Source organism: Heterocephalus glaber, unplaced genomic scaffold, assembly GCF_053883595.1.
Source record: "Heterocephalus glaber isolate CG9 unplaced genomic scaffold, H.glaber_assembly_v1.0 deba00001690, whole genome shotgun sequence".
NCBI classification, from domain to species: domain Eukaryota; kingdom Metazoa; phylum Chordata; class Mammalia; order Rodentia; family Bathyergidae; genus Heterocephalus; species Heterocephalus glaber.
Window position 1 is genome coordinate 2,771,023 of NW_028258415.1, and position 19,996 is coordinate 2,791,018.

Genomic DNA, 19,996 nt, shown 5'->3' on the forward strand with positions numbered 1-19,996 from the left:
TAATTACAGCAGACTTCTCAGCGCAAACACTCAAGGCAAGAAGAGCTTGGAGTGATGTGTTTGAAGCCCTAAAGGAAAACAGCCTCCAACCCAGATTGATGTACCCTGCAAAACTATCTTTCAAAATTGATGGAGAAGTAAGATACTTCCTTGATAAAGAGCACCTCAGGAACTTCATGAATACCAAACCAACACTCCAAAAAATTTTAGACAATATCCTAGGAAAAGACAATGAGGATTACAACCCCAGGAAACCCAGCAGAATGAATCCATTGGGCATGACAAATTAAACGCAAAGAGGGAGAATCCAAGAAAAAGAAAAAGTCATGACAAGGCTTTTAAAACTTTTAACTTCATCTCCCTAATGAGTGTATAATTCAATCTTGTTATTGTACTGATTAGTATTGTCGTGATTCTAGAGTTGCACACCTTTCCTTGTGCTGTACTGGCTATTTATCATCCTCTTATGTCTACTTTTTAATTCGGTTGTCTATTAATGAGCTGTAAGAGTTCTTTATATATTCTGGTCATAGGTTATGTGCATTGTAAATATGGTCTGTTTAAGGACTATTTTTCATTTTAATGATGTCATTTAAAGTTCTAAATTTTGATGCAATCTCATTTATCAATTTTTTTCTTTTATACATCATTTTTTTGTATCCTAGGAAATTCTTGCCTACCTTAAATTCATGAACATTTTACCTTATAATTTCTTCTTAAAGTTTTATAGTTTTAGACTTTCATATTTAGGTTCATAGATCCCTTCAAGTTATTTTTATGTATGGAAATAAACGGTTGAGGTTAATTTTTTATATATGGATACCAGGTGTTCTAGTGTCATTTGGTGAAAACACTATCTTTTCCTCAGCTCTTGAATTGAGTTTATATTCTATAAAATGTTAATGTTAAATAATCTTTCAAAACTCAGTAGGCCATATATGTGTGGTTCTATTTCTAGCTTCTCTGTTTTATTCCGATGATCTATATGTCTTTCCTTACACCAGTACTGCCTTGATTACTGTAGCTTTAGAAGTCTTAAATTAGGTACTAAACATCTTCCAACACTTTTTTTTTGTTCTGTTTTGTTTTACTTTTCTAGGTCCTTTGTATTCCTACATAACTTTTAAATTTCAATATCCAGTTCTTCATTTTTAGCAAGTATACATAGAACTGAATTTTTATATATACCTTGTGTATTCTAATCCTGCTAAATTCAAATACAAGTTCTAGGGGTTCCTAGAGATTTCTTAGTATTTTCTCTGTAGATGACCATTTCATCTACATATAAAGATTTTGCTTCTACCTTGCAAATTCTATCCTAACTGTGTTATTTTATTGCCAGACTATTTTGGTTTGGGACTATGTTTCAAAGTTTAACGGACAGATGAAGAGTAGGCACATCTGCCCTTGTTCCCCACCTTAGGTAGGAAGCATTGTATCTTCTGCATTCCTATAAGCTGTTTTTGCTGGAAGTATGGAGTACATGTCTTTTATCTGTTGAGAAGGTTCTGTTCTACTTCTAGTCTCCTGATAGCTTTTACCATGAATAGCTGTAGAATTTAGTCCAATACTTTTTCTCCAACTAGTGACAGGTTCATATGGCTTTTTCCTTTCCTCTGTTAAAATGATGACTTTTGGGGGTGGATCTTCCAATGCTGAACCAACACTGTCATCCCTATAATAAAACCACTTTCTACATACTCCCAGATCTGACTTCTAAGAGTTTGTTTTGTTAAACAAATTTCTATCTATGTTCATACTTTTTTCTTCTATTATCTTTATCCAGTTTTAGGATTAGTGCTATGTTGATTTCCTAAAATAGGGGAGAAGTGTTCCTTCTTTTTTCTGCTTTAAATGTTTGATATAATTTATCAGTTAAAGTGTACATGAGCCTGTTGTTGTCATATAGGTAGGTTTTCAAGCTAGGAACATACTTTCTTCAGTAGGTGTTATTCAAATTTTATATTTCCTCCAGAGTTAGTTTCATTAATTCATCTTCCAAGGTACTTCTTAGAAGTTGTCAAATTTATTTCAAAACAGATTTTTGAAATATGCTTTCTATATCCTTTTAAATTCTGTAAAATCTGTAGTAACGTCTCCTAGGTCTTGATATTTTAATTTTAAAAATTTATAATTGATATTGTGTAATAGGAAGTAAAGGTCTAAAGGAGCAGGGGAAGTGGGAGGGGTAGGGGAAAGGAAAGAAGGGAAAAGAAAAACTATGAGAAAAGGAAAAAAGTGGAAACAAAAATCTTTGCAAATAGGGAAGGGTGGAGGGGGTGAAGGGAGGGCAGGGGAAGGGGAAAAAATAATAACCAAGATACAACATGTAAAGGTTTAAGATCCTAATGCTGAATGTAACTGTATTTTATACCTAAAATGGGGGAAAAAATATATATATATACATATATATGTATATATATCCAACTATCAATAGAATTACTTCCTTGGTGTCTTCACATCTTTCTCTTTTGCATACCTTTATACCACACTTTGTTTCCTAGATAAATGCATCCCTATACTTGTTCTTCAGCTACACAAAACACATGTTCTCTGTCTGCTCCAAAGCTATATTCATGTAGCCATCCAAGCAATCCTCAATAATCCAGTCCAAAATTTGATTTTACCACAACTGACTGAATAATCATTTACTTTAAAATCCAGTTTTCTTCTGCAGACTCATTTTAACAACCTTGAGAAGCAGGGAAACTGAGTTCTAATCCCAGATCTGCTTTTTAATTATCTGCTTAACTCATCATATCACCTCTCACGGTCCCAGCTTCCTTATCTCTTTGTCAGGATCTAGAGCCCTCAAGCCAGACACAACGCAAGGCCTGCCTTTTTGCCTTTAGTAATATTTTGAGAGTGAGAAATAGCTAAAAGTTTTCATAAAACTGTAGTATAAAGGCTACTTTTCCACATGTCCTTTTATTTTTAATCCTTTATAGACTTTGCCCCTACTTAAACTGGTTTTCCTAGCTGGAAATGAAACACCCTGCATCTGAGTACCTGGTCATCACTCACTGTATATTTCCCTGTGTTTCATGGTGGACATAGTTACCTCCCAAGATAATAATAGAGAAATTGGAAGAGGAGGAGGAGGATGCTTAATTGTACCACAGTTTGTGCTAAAATACTTAACATGAAGCTGGGTGGTGTATGAGTTTCCTATGGCAACCATAACAAAATCCCACAGTCAGATGCTTAAACAATGGAAATTATATTAGAGTCCTGGAGAGCTACTAATATTCCAAGATGAAGGGTTGGGAAGTTTGGACTTCCTGAGGTCTCTCCCCTTTGTATTGCAGTGGCTACCTTCTCTCTGTGTTTTCACATGGCCTTTTCCTCTATGTATGCAGATCTCTGGTATCTATTTGTATCTCCAAAGTTTCTCTTCATATAAGAATGCTACTCACATGAAACTACAATATTTATACAGCCTCAATTTAACTTAAGCATCTCTTTGAAACCATCCACATATAGTTGCATTCTGAGGTAGTGGGTTTAGGGAGCTTACCACATGAATTTAGTAGGGAGGGAGGTCATCACTCAGCTCCAAACAGATGGATAAAACCCTGTTCTTGTGGTGGTAGTTTTTATTCAGAGCTAATTTAAAATTTGGATTAAATAATAAATGGGGTCTGAATTAATTAAAATTTTATAGTTACTGTATTATAAATTTTCTCTAGATTTTGGCCTTTGGGCTACATTTACCTTTAGTTTAAAATGTGAAGTAACATCTGCATTAGAAATAATGGTAGTTCTGGAAGTTCTAAAACAAAAATTATTGTTTAAACATCTTGTAAAATTAAAAATCTTATTTTTAAAATATTTTAAATTGGAATTTATCCATATTCCCCATTCTGTTCTTTTAGAGACTGAGTGTTCATCTCCACAAAATGATTTGTGAATAATGTGTGAATTTGTGAGTTTCAGAATTATTTCCGGAAGAATATAGTAGCTTTTTGCCTTATGCAATTTATCTAATTGGGAACACACTGGCAATTTCCTTCAGGGTTGCAAATGATACATAGTCACAAAAATATATAATTGTCACACTTTCTCTCTTCTTCCAGGTATTTGTGGTTGTTGTTTCTCTTGAGAATCTATTATAGTGATTAGAGTATTTTCTAAAACCCAGCTGCCTGAGAAAACAATAGTGTTTAACAGAGATTTTGAAATGATTAAAAGAGTCAATATACAGAAACCATATAAAAAATTACCAATGAATCTACCAATGAAAATCTACATGAGGACTAAAAAAAACCAATATTGATCTACAATTGTGCTAGGTTACGCTTATTCAGAAATACTTTTATTACTGAAGACAACATTATCCTCTTCCTCATATACTAATATATATTCCTAATTTCTTTGATTTGTTTATTTACAGTTTTCTAAAGTCTCTAGTCATCAGTTGGATTCTGTATAATGATTAGTTTTATTTTAAATAAGTAGGGCATATGATCACCATGGGCACTAGAATTCTGACTTATGTCACTGCAGATGAACTTAAATTCAGTAATTTCTATTGAAACCAGATGACAAAATTTAAAGACATGAACTGAAGATGTTACATTGTTTCTCTTATATGTTATTCAAACTCAATGGACAGTATGTAATCACAGCACTCAGGAGTCTGAAATAGGAGGATTGCGAGTTTGAGGCCAGCCTGGGCTATATGATGAGACCTTGTTTCAAAAAAAGATAAAATTTTAAAACTGGGTAACTATTCATGAAGAAGAAAAACAAAATTCTGCTTTAGTAATATTACAAAGTCAAAAAAAGTTGTGTCACAAAAGATGTTCCCTGTATTCTGATTCTTAAATTAATGTTTCAGATACACATTGGGTAATTAACCCTGAATAATCTCTTCATGTGTGTTTTTCCTTCTTTCATTTGTTCACTTTTAATAAATTCTACCCTTTGTTTCCATGAAGTAAAACAGTCCCTAAACCCCTAAACACACTCATATATTGTTCCTCTTGGCTCACTCTGTCCCTAGATAAATGAAGTGACTGACTTGATGAGAAAATTTGGCTGGAATAATAGTGGCATACATAGCTTATCTCTGGCTTTTTCTTTTTCTATGGGTAAAAAAACCCACTTAATATTTAAAAATAGACACTCTCCATCCAACATGTGGAGTCATTAGCTTCAGTTCTACTGCTGTCTGAGATTAGGTTCTTAGGCTGAGATTCAAAGAGCTGACTTAGTTGGCCTCTAATAAAGTTATATCATTCACCATATCTCTCTCAACATTATAGGTAATATTTTGATCTCTATATCTATTCTGTGTTTCATCATGTAATTTAAAAATACATATATACATGAAATGTATTTATTGAGTTCCACTTGATAAATCCTAAGTTGTTTTTACATTTTTTATTTTGTTTCATTTTTCAACTGCCTGGTACATTATAGCATATTATATATTTGGAACTGCATTGATTTTAGGATATAATTGTGACTAAGACAGTCTTTTAACTAAAATAAATTAAGCTTAAGAGATATAAATACTTTTAATTTAAGAAGGTTTTACTACTCAGTTTTGATGATGGAGCATTTACATTGTATGTATGATAGAGGTGAATAAAGATATAGTTAAGTGACAGATGAACATACCCTTGGGAAAATGTGGAGGGACGTATTTTTCCCAAATTTTTCTGATATGAAATGTCTATTAATTTTATTCACCATGATTATATTTAAGGCTAAATTGAGAAAAACATGGCTCTAGTAGAATATAAATACAAATTAATAATATCTAAGCTGTGTAAGGAAAGAAAGAATGCAAGTTTAATATGTAAAAAATTCAAATTCAGAAGAATCATTTAATCACAGGATTTCGAGTACCTTGGTTATAATTTTTCTGAGGTATACAAAAGTCATTGTCATTTGCTCTGAGTATAGCAATTATACTTGAATGTTATTGCTTCATTTTAAAATAGAAAGTTCAACTACTCTAAGTATCCATGGTAATAAAAACAATAAATTTGTGTCCCTAATCAAATGAGCTTTCTGAAAAAAACTAGCTGCTAGTGCCATTTATTTCTGAAGATGGAAGCATCAAATCCAGTTTTTTGAGATTCCAAATGACTTGGACTTGATTTTTCTATTGTTGTATGCTTGACATTTGTTGTGTGGACAGTTGGAGAGTAAAAATTGTGTCTACCTAATATACATTCACCAAGCCGTATGTTCAGAATCTGGAATTAGGAATTTTTATTTGACACTATTAGATAGCCCTTATGCAAGATTATTTTTGTAAGTGTCTGAATTTATTTTTTAGGTTTTTTTTTTTTTTTTTTTTTTTCGTACCGGGGATCGAACTTGGGACCTTGTGCTTGCGAAGCAGATGCTGGAACCACTGAGCTAAATTCCCAGGCCTGAATTTCTTTTTATATAAAAGATAAATCAATATCAACACTGTTAAAAGGAATTGTGGAACAATTTTTTTTTTTTTTTTTTTTTTGTACTGGGATCAAACTCAGGTCCTTGTGCTTGTGGGGCAGGAGGTAGAACCACTGAGCTAAATCCCAGCCCTGAACAATATTTTTTAAGTGGTTGTACCTATGTTAAATATCCTGCAGGCCATTTGACCTTGGATGAGTACAATGTCATGACTGCAGAGAAATGAAATGTTGGGGGGTTAAAAGCCAAAATTGTCTTGGGCTATTTTAGTTCCTTTAATAGCCCTTTATTTTCAATTATAGTATCCTAGTAATTATTAGGTAAGACACTTGGAACATATTGATAAACATAGCAGACATGTAGCTGATATCAACACTAAAGCTAAGAATTCATTCAGATAATGTCTAAAACTTACAGAATTATTTTCTGCACTTTACTGTAACCTGTCTACATAATGGCCCCTATGGATATATTTGGTAAATTGATTTCTGACCATCTCTTTTCCTTGGTTATATATAAAAGTTCATGTAAAATCATCTGTGGCTGAACATATCTTTCAGGGTACCTTGTACACATGTTAAAGAGCCATACTCTGTAGGGAACAGGGAAAGGGGATGTTACTAGAATGCCTACAGTAAATCCTAGTCTCCTGTGAGCCATGACAGCACAAGGCAAACTAGTTTATTAAATAGAAAAGATAGAAAAAATGAGAGTTGGAGAAGAATCTGAGCTTTGTGCCTGATCAGTGCTGCTCAGGTCAGTAAAGATTAAAGCCCTGAGCTTGCCAAACCTTTATTCAGTACATCAGGAGAAACAAACCTAGGAAATCAATTTCCTAAGTGACTCTTCTGTTGCTAAGTGTCATGGGGCTTTCTTCTCAGTGAAAATTATTTTAATGTTCCAACCTTGAGCCTGTGAATGGCAGGATCTCACATATCCCTGAAGTGCCCTCAAATCATTTCCCAGGTTTGGCCTTCCAGGCATACATGGGCCACTGAAGCCATGATCCAAGGGGACCTGTTCATTGATCCAGCTAGTGGCAAATCTTGATTTGACCCACATGGAGGCCATTTTGTGGGCATGTAAAACATAAGACCTGTGGAGTCAAGAGATATTAACCCTCAGATTCCAGAAGAAGACCTGTGAGATCAAGAAGTGTGTCTCTGAGAGGGCAGTATGTGAAGCTGTGAAAGTGACATCAAAAGTGCAGTGGAGACACCAGATATTTTTAGAAACTAGGACAATGAAACATCTGAAGAAAGCCAACAGGCAGTGATCAGATTTGACCCAACAGACAGAAAACAACTAACCCCAGGTGCTGGGCATGGAGATATAGAACTTCATATTTGCCCTGTTGTGTTTTTGTCTTACTTCAGTCCCATTCCTTTCTATCATTCCATTCCTCTCTCATGGAATGTGAATATTTACTTTGCACCATTGTATGTTTCTTTATTTAACTTTCTTTTTTATTTTTATAGGGCTCAAGGCTAAGTTTACCTTGAGTCTCAGAGAATACTTGGACTTTGGACTTGGACTTTTCAGCAATGTTGGAATAGTTACAACTTTGGTGCCTCTTAAAGATGGACATGAATCTTTTGGAGGTCAGGGAAGAATATTATAGTTTAGATCTGGGATATCCCCCAAAGCCTCATATGTTTGAAAAGTGATTGGGTCATGGGGGCACTGCACTCATTGTTGGATTCATCCATTGATGATCTTAGTGTCTAATTGTGCTGTTATTAGGTGGGGTCTGTTCAGAAGAGGTGGGGCACTAGAGACATGACATGGAAGGGTATATCTTCCTCCCTGCCCCCTTTATTCTCTCTCTGCCTCCTGGCTTCCATGAAGTGAAGAGCTTTCCTCCACTCCATATCTTTCCATCATGCCTTTTTTACCTTGGAGCCCAAAGACTATTGATTGAAATTTTAAAAACTAGTAGCCCAAAGAAAACTCTCATTTTTTAAGTTGTGTGTTATGTATTATGTCTCAAAAGTAAGGAAAGTGACTAATACAGCTCCCGTGCCTTTTCTATCAAATGTGGAATCAGTAATAATATAGCTATCTGGGGCTGGGAATTTTGCTTAGTTGTTCTGGTGCCTGCCTTGCAAGCATAAGGTCCCGAGTTTGATCCCCAGTACCAAAAAAAACAAACCAAAACAAAACAGAATATATCTATTTGTAGGAAAGGAAGCAAGTCCTAAGCATACACCAATCCTGCCAGCCTCTTGATCTTGGACTTCCAAGCCTCCAGATCTATGAAAAATGAGTTACTGTTGTATATAAATCACCTTGTTTATGATATTCTTGTTGTAGGAGACCATACAAACTAGGGAAAATGTATTCTTCTATTTTCTAAAGCAGTCTGTTTATATTATAGCCTATTTTATCTCAGTTATCATTGCTTATTCTTTGATAAAATAAATTTTAAGCAAGTATACCACTTCAGCATTTCTGCATCTCTTTCCAAATATTTTGTCTTGACCTTCCATTATTCAGATCTTTTTAGCCTTTTATTACTGGCAACCAATACCAGCATCCTTTCATGGGATCTGAGTTTTACTTTTTATTCTGAGTTAATAATTTCTGGACCAGGGATTTACCCACCACCTGCCTTGAAAGTACCAGGTCCTGAGTTCAATTCCCAGTACCAAAAAATAAATAAAATAAATAATTTCTATACTGAAAATAAAATAGAAAAACCTGTCAAAACCACTATCAACACAAAGTAATGGTAAAGAAATAAAAACATTGATTAAATTGATTCTATTTGTTCATATAATATACATCTATTGAAATATTGCCCTGTATTCTAGAAATATGTACAATTGTTGCATTTTAATAAAAAATTAAAATTTTTAAGTAGATAGAAATTTTAATTCCTCCACTTTGATTATGATTCACTACAAATACATATTAAATTTTTATACTGTATAAACTTTCCCAATTAAAAAAATAATTTAAAATTAACTAACAGCAAACTAAATGGGCCATGTTTAGAGTAAATTAAAGATAATTCTTAAAACATAAGCAAATGTTAAATATATATATATATATATATATATATATTTGGTATTGAGGTAGAATTGAAATAATGATAGGTAGAATTGAGATGAGAAAAATGTAGCTTTAAGAAAACTGCACCTGTAAAACATAGTTAAAGTTACACAGGGTGATGCATGATTTTACTTCCTAAGACTGATTTTCTTCCAGGCTCACCTCTATTACATTCCTAAGATGCTATATGTCCATAAAATTTATTTCAAAGACTTTAATTTTTTGAAAGCAATACTACTGTCAAATGAGCAGCATATCTCTATATTTCAAACACAACTTAAAAAGTTTTTTGTACTGTAACCAAGTTGATAGTTTTGGCTTTAACCTAGTAATGGGCATCCTGACCTTAGGTATGTGATAAATGAGTCTAGGAGCAAGCATCTTAGACATTCATTTTAAGGATACACCAAGACCACATATATACCCTGTGACTGTAATCTTGATATGTCCACTTTGTTGGATTAAGAAATGCTTAGTAGATTAGTAAAGAATGCTCCTGCCTCCTGTGGATGTCTGGGTGTGTCATGGAAGCATGGCCTTTGGTACCGTATATAGCCTCTCCCCTATTCCTCTCTGAGGCTGTTCCTCTGCTTCTGGTCCAGCCTGCCATGAACTGAGAAGCTTTGCCAAATTCCATCCTTCAGTAACATTCCTGTTTTGGATTCAATCAACCAGAGACTGAATTCCTCAAAACTGTGATGCAAATTAAACTTCTCCTGTAAGTGGTGAATGTCAGGTATTCAGTCTCTGTGATAAGAACTCTGACTAATGCACATCTCAACCTCAGATCACAGCATATCTCACTCTCAGAAACCTATTAACTCTGGCTAATAAATCTGCTTGTGCCTTTCAGTGCCATGTGTTGAAATTATTTTCACTGATAAGAGTTGAGAACTTGCCCAATCCGAGTTGCAGTCCTCATCTCTTCAGAGGGACTTCCTTGGAGCCCATTGGTCCAAGAGTATGAAGTTATATTCTTAGCATAGTGGTAAGCATTACAGCCTCCCTCAGAGTGTGAAGCTATACTCTTAGCATAATAGTAGACATTACAGCCTTTACTTTTTGCATTCTGATCATTTTACTTCCACTTAGTAGCATGCAACTCTGAGCTTCTTTGAATCTCTGTTAAAGCTTCCATACAGAGGTGTATCATAAAACCCATCTCTTCTCCTGTCATTGTGTTAAGTATGTAGAAATCACTCATCTAAGATATTTGCCAATAATACTTAGAATATTTTATTTTTAACCTCATATTGCCCTTGGCCCGGGGTTTCATTATTATTTGTTTTCTATATACAAGTGAAATATTAACTGCCTCTGGCAATCAGACTGAGAGTTGGCTTAGTGTTTGAGATAGTTTTTTAGACAGAAAGAATTTACCCTCTTGCACAATGGTCAATAGGAATTAATGATATGAAGTAAAGTTTCTGCTGCCTGAGATGTCAGTCATATTTATTTAAATTAAGGTAATCCTGAATTAGAGAATAAAACCAGAGACATTGGTAGATGGTGCTATTTGTTTTTCCCTTCTAATCTTCTTCAAATAGAATATATCTATTTGATAAACTACATAGTTATTAACCCTGAGAAAGCTAAAGCTATAAGTCTAAACAAGCATTCTGCATTTGAAGTCCTTATTGAATGTGTAATTCTGTGTTTATATGGCTGTTGTCACTGAGCTGTTGCAATTCAATATTGTGATTGAAAAAACAATGTCAAGTACAGGGCAGAATCTCTCCCTGACCTTGTCTCTCCAGTGGAAAAAAATATATACTGCTTTCCTTCAAAGTGAAGTTACTTTTTTTTTTTTTGCTACCAGGAGGATCAAACTCAGGACCTTGCACTTGCAAGGCAGGTGGTGGTTTCACTGAGCAAAATCCCTGGTAAGGTGAAGTTACTTTTAAAGCTACAACTCACTGTAAAATTTTAAAATTTGATTTTGAAAGTGATGTTAATCAAGATGTAAACATTTATTATCTTAGTCGTTACATCTACCCATCTTGACCAAATTTGGAATGAATGATTCACTTGCAATCATCTGACCTTATTTCAGAAGCATCTTTTTATGATTATAGATAAAGAAATAGTCTTTATTCACACTGCACTGGACTTTTTTGGAGTGTAGATTCTTAACAATTAATGCAGGAAATGAACCACTCTGCAACAGCATTTGTAATCAAATAAAATCTTTGACATATTCTCTTTAATTGAATGATGAGAAACATATGAATGCTATAAGAATATCTCTTGTTTTCAAACTAGGTCTTTAGCATTCATTGATAGACCAGTGACATGGAGTTAAATATCATGATTTAAAATAATACAATTTTTGCTAACCATAAACATAGAGACTATCAAGGACTATATCAAAGAATGTATGTATGACCTTGATGAAGGTAATAAAGTTTTATACAGAAATGTTTAAGAAGGTGGAAATTAATGGAAGGATGTGTCAGAGTAGTGGACAAGAAGATACATTACACAAAAATGTGTCATGCTCACTTTGATCTCTAGCATCAATATAAATAAAACAAAAATTTCTAATAAAATTTGTAAATGATATAATAAACTAACAAGTGTAGCACAAATGTGATATGAAAGATAATATACAGTACTACACATAAATGCATTATTTGTTTAACATCAGTATTTAAAGTGGTTGATTTAAAATTATCTATATGTAACAATGTTCACATATATATGAAACAGTCATGATTAAGCTGCAATTTAAAAATGATAGATGTGGAGTCGCGCGGAACGCTCAGAATCAGCCCGCTGCAGACAGGCAGGTCTGCGGACACCATAGCAACGCCCCGAGTCTACGTCGAATCAGCACCCGCCCTGGCAGCAATCCACTGGACACCCCCCACCCCCGCTCCTCTGTATAGCCACTCGGTTCCGCACTACAAAGACGCATAGGACACTGGACCACCAGACCACTGTGCTGGGTAAGTTGGAATCATCTTCACCTCCCATCAGGACCAGGACTGTCTTCAGGGGAAGGGCAGCTGGAACCTGCAATACTCTGCAGAGTTCAACCCTACAGGAGGACAGGGAGCTCAACTTGGGACTTGCAGCCAAAAATCTGCCTGAATCTCATGGGTCTGCAACTAGCTTGCTGAGACTCATTGACTTATACCTGCACACTGCAACCCATGTTGTTTATTGTGACAGCAGAGACATGCCCTGAAAGAGGCCCTTCATCTTCATGGTTATTTTTTATTCCCAAAATTAGTTTTATTACTTTGGTTTTTTTCTCTTTTCTTTTCTCTTCTTTTCTTTTCTTTTGCTCCTCTTATCTTTAATTTTTCCCCTACTCTTTGCAAATACTTGTTTTTCTCTCCTTTTTTCTTTTCTTCTTTCTTTTCTCTTTCCTTTCTCTCTCTCTTACACTCACTCTCTTGCTCTCCCACATTGTTCATCTTCCCTTTTTGTCCCTGTTTTGGTCCTCATTCGGAGTTCTTCTTTATTTTCCTATTATTCTTTTTTTCCTTCTCACCTGTGTCCTCTGACCACACTGCTAATCTTCCCCTATCCTTCTTTCCATTTATCCCTCCCACACTAACCCCTTCTAACTCCCCATCCCAAAGGGTAAAGTTGTTATATTGAAGAGTTTATTCACTATATGTTGGGTTGGTCCTCGATTTTGATTTAATTCACACAGCTAAAGGTGATAGATTAATAACTACCACAAAATGTCATTTTCTAAGATGCACTTGATGCAATGGTGTTGCTGATTTTATCACTGGGGCTGAAGTGTTGGTATTGATCTAGTCAATGAACCTTCATAGTATAAGGAAAATGAGTTAGCCTTAGAGTCATTAGAGACTCAAAACTTAAAAGACCAGCTATAAAAACAAACAAACAAAAAAGACCAGCTATATCTGGAAGACACCTCTGAGAAGCAATCATTCCATAATGGTTCTAATAAAAAACAACAAAGATACCTACAATAAGCAATTTCAAACTATCAACCCAGGAGTTAAACCAAGGACAGTGCCAAAAACAAAAATGAGAAGACATTTAAGCAAGGCACAAACTCAGATGTCCACCCCACCAAGGGTAAATCCTGGGGAAAATGAGATGGGAAAGTCCCATAACCAACCACCTGGATACCCTGAACTGATAGCACAGGAAGAAACAAAACTGATGAATGATGCTCTAGAAAAATTCAAAGCAGAAATAATCTCCCAGATATCTGCAGAGATGGTGAGCAGAGTGAAAGACATGATTAGAGGATCTAGAACAGAAACAGATAAAAAAACTGGATGAGCTCAAAAACATGCTGGAAGCCATGAATACCCAGCATAAGAAAGAAATGGAAGCCATGATCTCCCAACATAAAAAAAAAATGGAACCCATGAAACAGATTCAAACAGATATTCAGGAGATCAAAAATTCCATTGAAAGTATCCACAGCAGATTAAGGGAATCTGAAGATAGAATATCAGATTTAGAAGACAGGATCATAGTTAGAGACCATGAAAATAGAGATTTCTTAAAAATAGTAAGGGACCATGAGAAATCAATCCAACAACTGCTATACGATGCAAAGAAGAATAACATAAGACTGATAGGAGTCCATGAGAAAACAGGAGAAAGCACAACTGACATTAAAAAAACTGTTCACAAAAGTAATAGTGGAAAACTTCCCAGATAGAGGTAGAGAATTGGACATACAGATAAGTGAGGCATATAGAACTCCAACTAGCCATGACCAAAAAAAAACTACATCTAGACCTATAATAGTCAAGATCCCAAAAACCAAACAGAAAAACAAAATCCTACAAGCAGTTAGAGAAAAGAAACAAATCACTTACAAAGGAAAGCCCATCAGAATCACAGCAGACTTCTCAACACAAACCCTCAAATCAAAGAGAGCCTGAAGTGAAGTATTTCAAGCCTAAAAGAAAATAACTTCCAACCTAGACTGCTGTATCCTGCAAAACTATCTTTCAGAATTGATGGGGGAAGTAGATACTACCATGACAAAGAACACCTGAGAAATTTCAGGAACACCAAACCAGCACTACAAGCAACTCTAAACAATATCCTAGAAAAAAGCAATGAAGGTCACAATTTCATGAGGCCCAACAGAGGGAAGCCACCAGGCAAGGTAAGACACTAAAGGGAAAGGGTGAAAAAATAAGAAATAAAAAAGCCAACAAAAGTAAAAAATAATGACAAGGATAAATCAATATCTATCAATTATAACTCTCAATGTTAATGGCCTCAATTCACCCATCAAAAGAAATAGACTGGTAGAATGGATTAAAAAGGAAAATGCAACAATATGCTGTATACAAGAAACACACCTAACTCAAAAAGAAATTCATAGACTGAAAGTAAAAGGATGGAAAACAGTTCTCCACAACACAGGAACCCAGAAGAAAGCAGGGGTAGCAATCTTATTTGCAGACAAAGTAGATTTCAAACCAAAACTAATTAAGAGAGACAAAGATGGTCACTACACCCTTGTGAAAGGAACAATCCAAGAGAAAGAGATGACAATCCTAAATATATATGCACCAAATATGAATGCCCCCAACTATACAAAATAAATATTAATGGACATGAAAAACAAAATAAACACTAACACAATTGTAGTGGGAGACCTCAATACCCCACTATCACAAATAGACAGATCATCTCCACAAAAAGTTAATAAGGAAATTCTAGAACTGAACCAAGCTATTGAACAAATGGACTTGACAGATGTTTACAGAGCATTCCACCCCACAAAGTCGGAATACATATTCTTTTAGGCTGCACATGGGTCATTCTCCAGAATAGACCACATGCTAGCTCATAGGACATATTTAAGTATAAGTAAAAGAATAGAAGTTACCCCCTGTATATTATCAGACTATAGTGCAATAAAATTGGAGATCAATAACATAAGAAACTGCAAAACACCAACAAAAACATAGAAACTGAATAACACCCTCTTGAACAATCAATGGGTCACAGAAGTAATTAAAGAAGAAATTAAACAGTTTCTACAAGTAAATAAAAATGCCAGTACAACATACAGGAATCTATGGGACACAATGAAAGCAGTTCTACGCAGGAAATTCATAGCAGTGAATGCCCATATTAGGAAAAACAGAGAAAACTCAGATAAATAACCTAATGCAGACCCTCAAGCTCCTAGAAAAAGAAGAGCATAATGAATCCAAAGCTCATACAAGAGAGGAAATTATAAAGATTAGGGCAGAAATTAATGCAATGGAGACTAAGAGAACAATACAAAAAAATCAATGAATCAAAGAGTTGGTTTTTTGAAAGAATAAATAAAATCGATAAACCTTTAGCCAACCTTATCAAAAAAAGGAAAGAAAAGGCACATATACATGCAATTAAGAATGAAAAAGTTTGGGCCGGGGATTTAGCTCAGTGGTTCCAGTGCCTGCCTTGCAAGCGCAAGGTGCCGAGTTAGATGCCCAGTACCAAAAAAAAAAAAAAAAAAAAATGAAAAAGGTGAAGTCACAACAGATCCAACAGAAATCCAGAGGATCATCAATACCTACTTTGAAAACCTCTACTCCAATAAAATGGAAAACACAGAAGAAATGGGCAGCTTCCTAGACACATATGAATTGCCCAGGTTAAATGAAGAAGATATAGAAATTCTAAACACCCCAATTACAATGAGTGAAATCGAAAATGTAATAAAATATTTACCAACAAAGAAAAGCCCAGGTCTGGATGGCTTCACTGCTGAATTTTACAAGACATTTAAAGAAGAACTAATGCCATTACTCTTTAAACTCATCATGGAAATTGAAAAGGAAGCAATACTTCGAAATTCATTCCTGGAAGCAAGTGTTACTTTGATTACAAAACCAGGGAAAGACCCAACCCAAAAGGAGACCTACAAGCCAATCTCCCTAATGAACATAGATGCAAAAATCCTCAACAAGATACTGGGAAACAGAATACAGAGAGTCATCAAGAAGATCATACACCCTGACCAAGTCAGATTTATCCCAGGGATGCAAGGATGGTTCAACATTTGTAAATCAATAAATGCAATACACTATATTAACAGAGTCAAGGACAAAAACCATATGACTGTGTCAATAGAGGCAGAATATGCATTCAACAAAATCCAGCACCCATTCATGATAAAAAACCCTATAGAAAATTGGAATAGAAGGTCTTTATCTCAACCTAATTAAGACTATCTATGAAAAACCAACACCCAACATCATACTAAATGGTTAAAAACTTAAAACTTTCATGCTAAAATCAGGAACAAGACAAGGATGCCCACCATCAACACTCCTGTTCAATATAGTTCTGGAAACATTAGCCACAGCAATTAGAAAAGAGAAAGAAATAAAAGGAATAAAGATAGGAAAAGAAGAAGTTAAACTGTCATTATTTGCTGGTGATATGATACTTTACATAGAAGACCCAAAAAACTCTGCCAAAAGACTTTTAGACTTAGTTGACAGATTCAGTAGAGTAGCTGGATACAAGGTCAACACTCAAAAAACAATAACCTTCTTGTACACAAATAACAGACTCACTGAGAGAGAAATTAGGGAAACAATTCCTTTTACAATAGCATCCAAAAAAATGAAATATCTAGGAATCAATCTAACAAAGGAAGCAAAAGACCTCTACACTGAAAACTATAGCACTCTGAAAGAAGAGATCGAAGAAGATACAAGAAAATGGAAAGACATCCCTTTTTCCTGGGTAGGAAGAACCAATATAGTGAAAATGGCCATACTTCCAAAACTACTATATAGATTTAATGCAATGTCAATTGAAATTCCAACAATATACTTTACAGAACTAAAGAAAACAATCCAAAAATTCATTTGGAACCATAAAATACCTAGAATAGCTAAAGCAATTCTAAGCAACAAAGACATGGCTGGGGGTATCACAATCTCCAACTTGAAACTATACTACAAAGCTACTGTGATAAAATCAGCATGGTACTGGCAAAGGAACAGACCTGAGGATCAGTGGAATAGACTAGAAGATGCAGAAACAACTCCAGACATGCTCAGCCACCTCATCTTTGACAAAGGAGCCAATCACCATCATTGGAGGAAAGATAACCTATTTAATAAATGGTGTTGGCAAAACTGGATTTCAACCTGCCAAAGATTGAAACTAGACCCATACCTATCACCATGCACTAAACTCAGATCGAAGTGGATTAAAGATATAAATATTAAGACAGAAACACTAAACTTTCTGGAAGATAAGTTAGGTAGAACTATTGAAGACATAGGAATAGGAAATGACTTCATGAACAAAACCTCAGTAGCACGGGAACTAGCAGAAAGAATCAACAACTGCGATCTCATCTTATTAAAAAGCTTCTGCACTGCAAAAGAAACCACCAACAAAGCTAACAGACAACCTAAAATACGGGAAAAAAATTTTAGCAGCTGTACCTCAGACAAAGAACTACTATCTAGAATATATAAAGAATTGAAAAAAATCAGACCTCTCAAATTCAAAGACTCAATTCAAAAATGGGCATGTGAAATGAATAGATATTCCTCAGACAAGGAATTACAAACAGCAAACAAATACATGAAAAAATGTTCAACATCACTGGTCATTCAAGAGATGCAAATGAAAACAACACTGAGATTTCACCTCACCCCAGAAAGAATGCCTGCTATCAAGAAATCAACAAATAACAAATGCTGGCTGGGTTGTGGGGAGAAAGGAACCTTTCTCCATTGCTGGTGGGAGTGCAGCCTGGTGCAATCATTGTGGAAGTCAGTATGAAGATACCTCAAAGAACTAGGACTAGAGGTCCCATTTTATGAAATAGAGTACTACTCAGCCATAAAGAATGAAAAACTAGAGTCATTTATAGCTAAATGGATGCATATCGAGGCCATACTCTTAAGTGAAATAAATAGGACACACATGTGTAAATACCGAATAGTTTCACTAGTGTGAGAAACTGATAGTGTAAACAAGAGTTAAAATGATTAAAATGAATAATTGATAATTTGACATGGGAAAAAAGGTCCAAAGATGAAGGTGTGAAGGGAGGGGAAGGGGAAAGGAAAAGAGGGAAAGGAAAAACTATGAGAAAAGAAAAAAAAAAAATGGAAATGAAATCTATGTAAATAGGGAAGGGCGGAGGGGGTGAAGGGTGCACAGGTAACGGGGGAAAAAAATAAGAACCAAGATATATCATTGAATGCCTAAAATGTACCAATAAAATAACTTAAAAAAATAAAAATAAAAAAATAATAGATGTGATATAATGTTCAGTAACTGGTACCAGCAAAACTTATTAACCATATAAAGTAAATGCATTTTATCCTTATTCATGGCATTAATAAAAATCAATTCAAGGTAGAAAACTGGTTTGTGAATGTGACTTCCAAAAATATATTAAGATACCATAATATTATTATGGTCTATGGAAGGGAAATATTGAGATTAAGGCAAAACAAAATTTAAATCTCAATTATACAAGTGATATTAATAAAATGATATTTAAGTAAATGATTGCTATATAAAATAAAAACAACCCCCATGAATTAGCAAAAGGCAACAATTCATTAGGCAGATGAGAAAAACTCACTGGTACACATTACACAGAAGGTGAAACCAGATGGCTAACAAATTATGAAAAGTTGTTCAACCTCATTTGTAATGACAGAGCTGCAACCTAAAAACTGTAATGAGATGATATTTTATTGCCAACAGAATGACAATGAAAATATTTCATCACTATGCTCTTGAAAGGAAAATTGTTTTATGCACTTTAGAAAATAAATTTTACATTAACTATTGAAGCTGAAGATACACATAGTCCTTAACCTATTCATATCTGGGTAAAGTTGTTTTCCATTGTGCTGCAGATTAAGTTTTTAGGATTAATCAGAACATACTGTAATTTTAGGCAGCAAGGAATGAGAGCCACAACCCACTGTCAGTCAGCACTGCAATTGATAAATACTTGGGGTGTATTCATGGAATGAGTACCATTGTGGATACAATGATAGACACAATGAATTAATTCTTCACTTTTGATATGTATTTTGCATTGATGATAATGTTGTTTTAATAACCATTGTGCAAATTTGACAAAGCCGGTCATTTTATTCCATATGATGCTATTTATGAGTAGTTGAAGAAATAGGTACAAACAAGCACTAAAACCATGAAATTGACAATATGAACATTAATTTCTGATTATTTATCTCCTAGGAGAAGAAAATATTATGTAAAATTAAAAAGCACAAATTGAACAGTCAAGATGGTGGATAGTCAGATGTTTCCTAGTTGTTTTGAAAATTATATGTATAAATACATAGTATAATATAGTTAGTGAAATAAATGTATGATATTTTTCCATTATGTGTGACATTAGATGTTGCAATGAGCAGCCTATTGTTATTAAGGGATTTCTGTTAACTACTGACATATAAAGTTAAAGTGTAACAGATGAATTATTCTGGAAGCTACATATCATTTTGATATGTGTTATAGCCTCAATTATAGGTTTTATTTTTCCTAGTTCCTAGAATAG

At 34.5% G+C, this 19,996-nt stretch overlaps 1 pseudogene; it reads right to left on the minus strand.

The window, feature by feature from the left end:
- Window positions 1-2,456: 2,456 nt before the first annotated feature.
- Window positions 2,457-2,683, minus strand: LOC110346768 (U6 snRNA-associated Sm-like protein LSm6 pseudogene; annotated as a pseudogene).
- Window positions 2,684-19,996: the final 17,313 nt, after the last annotated feature.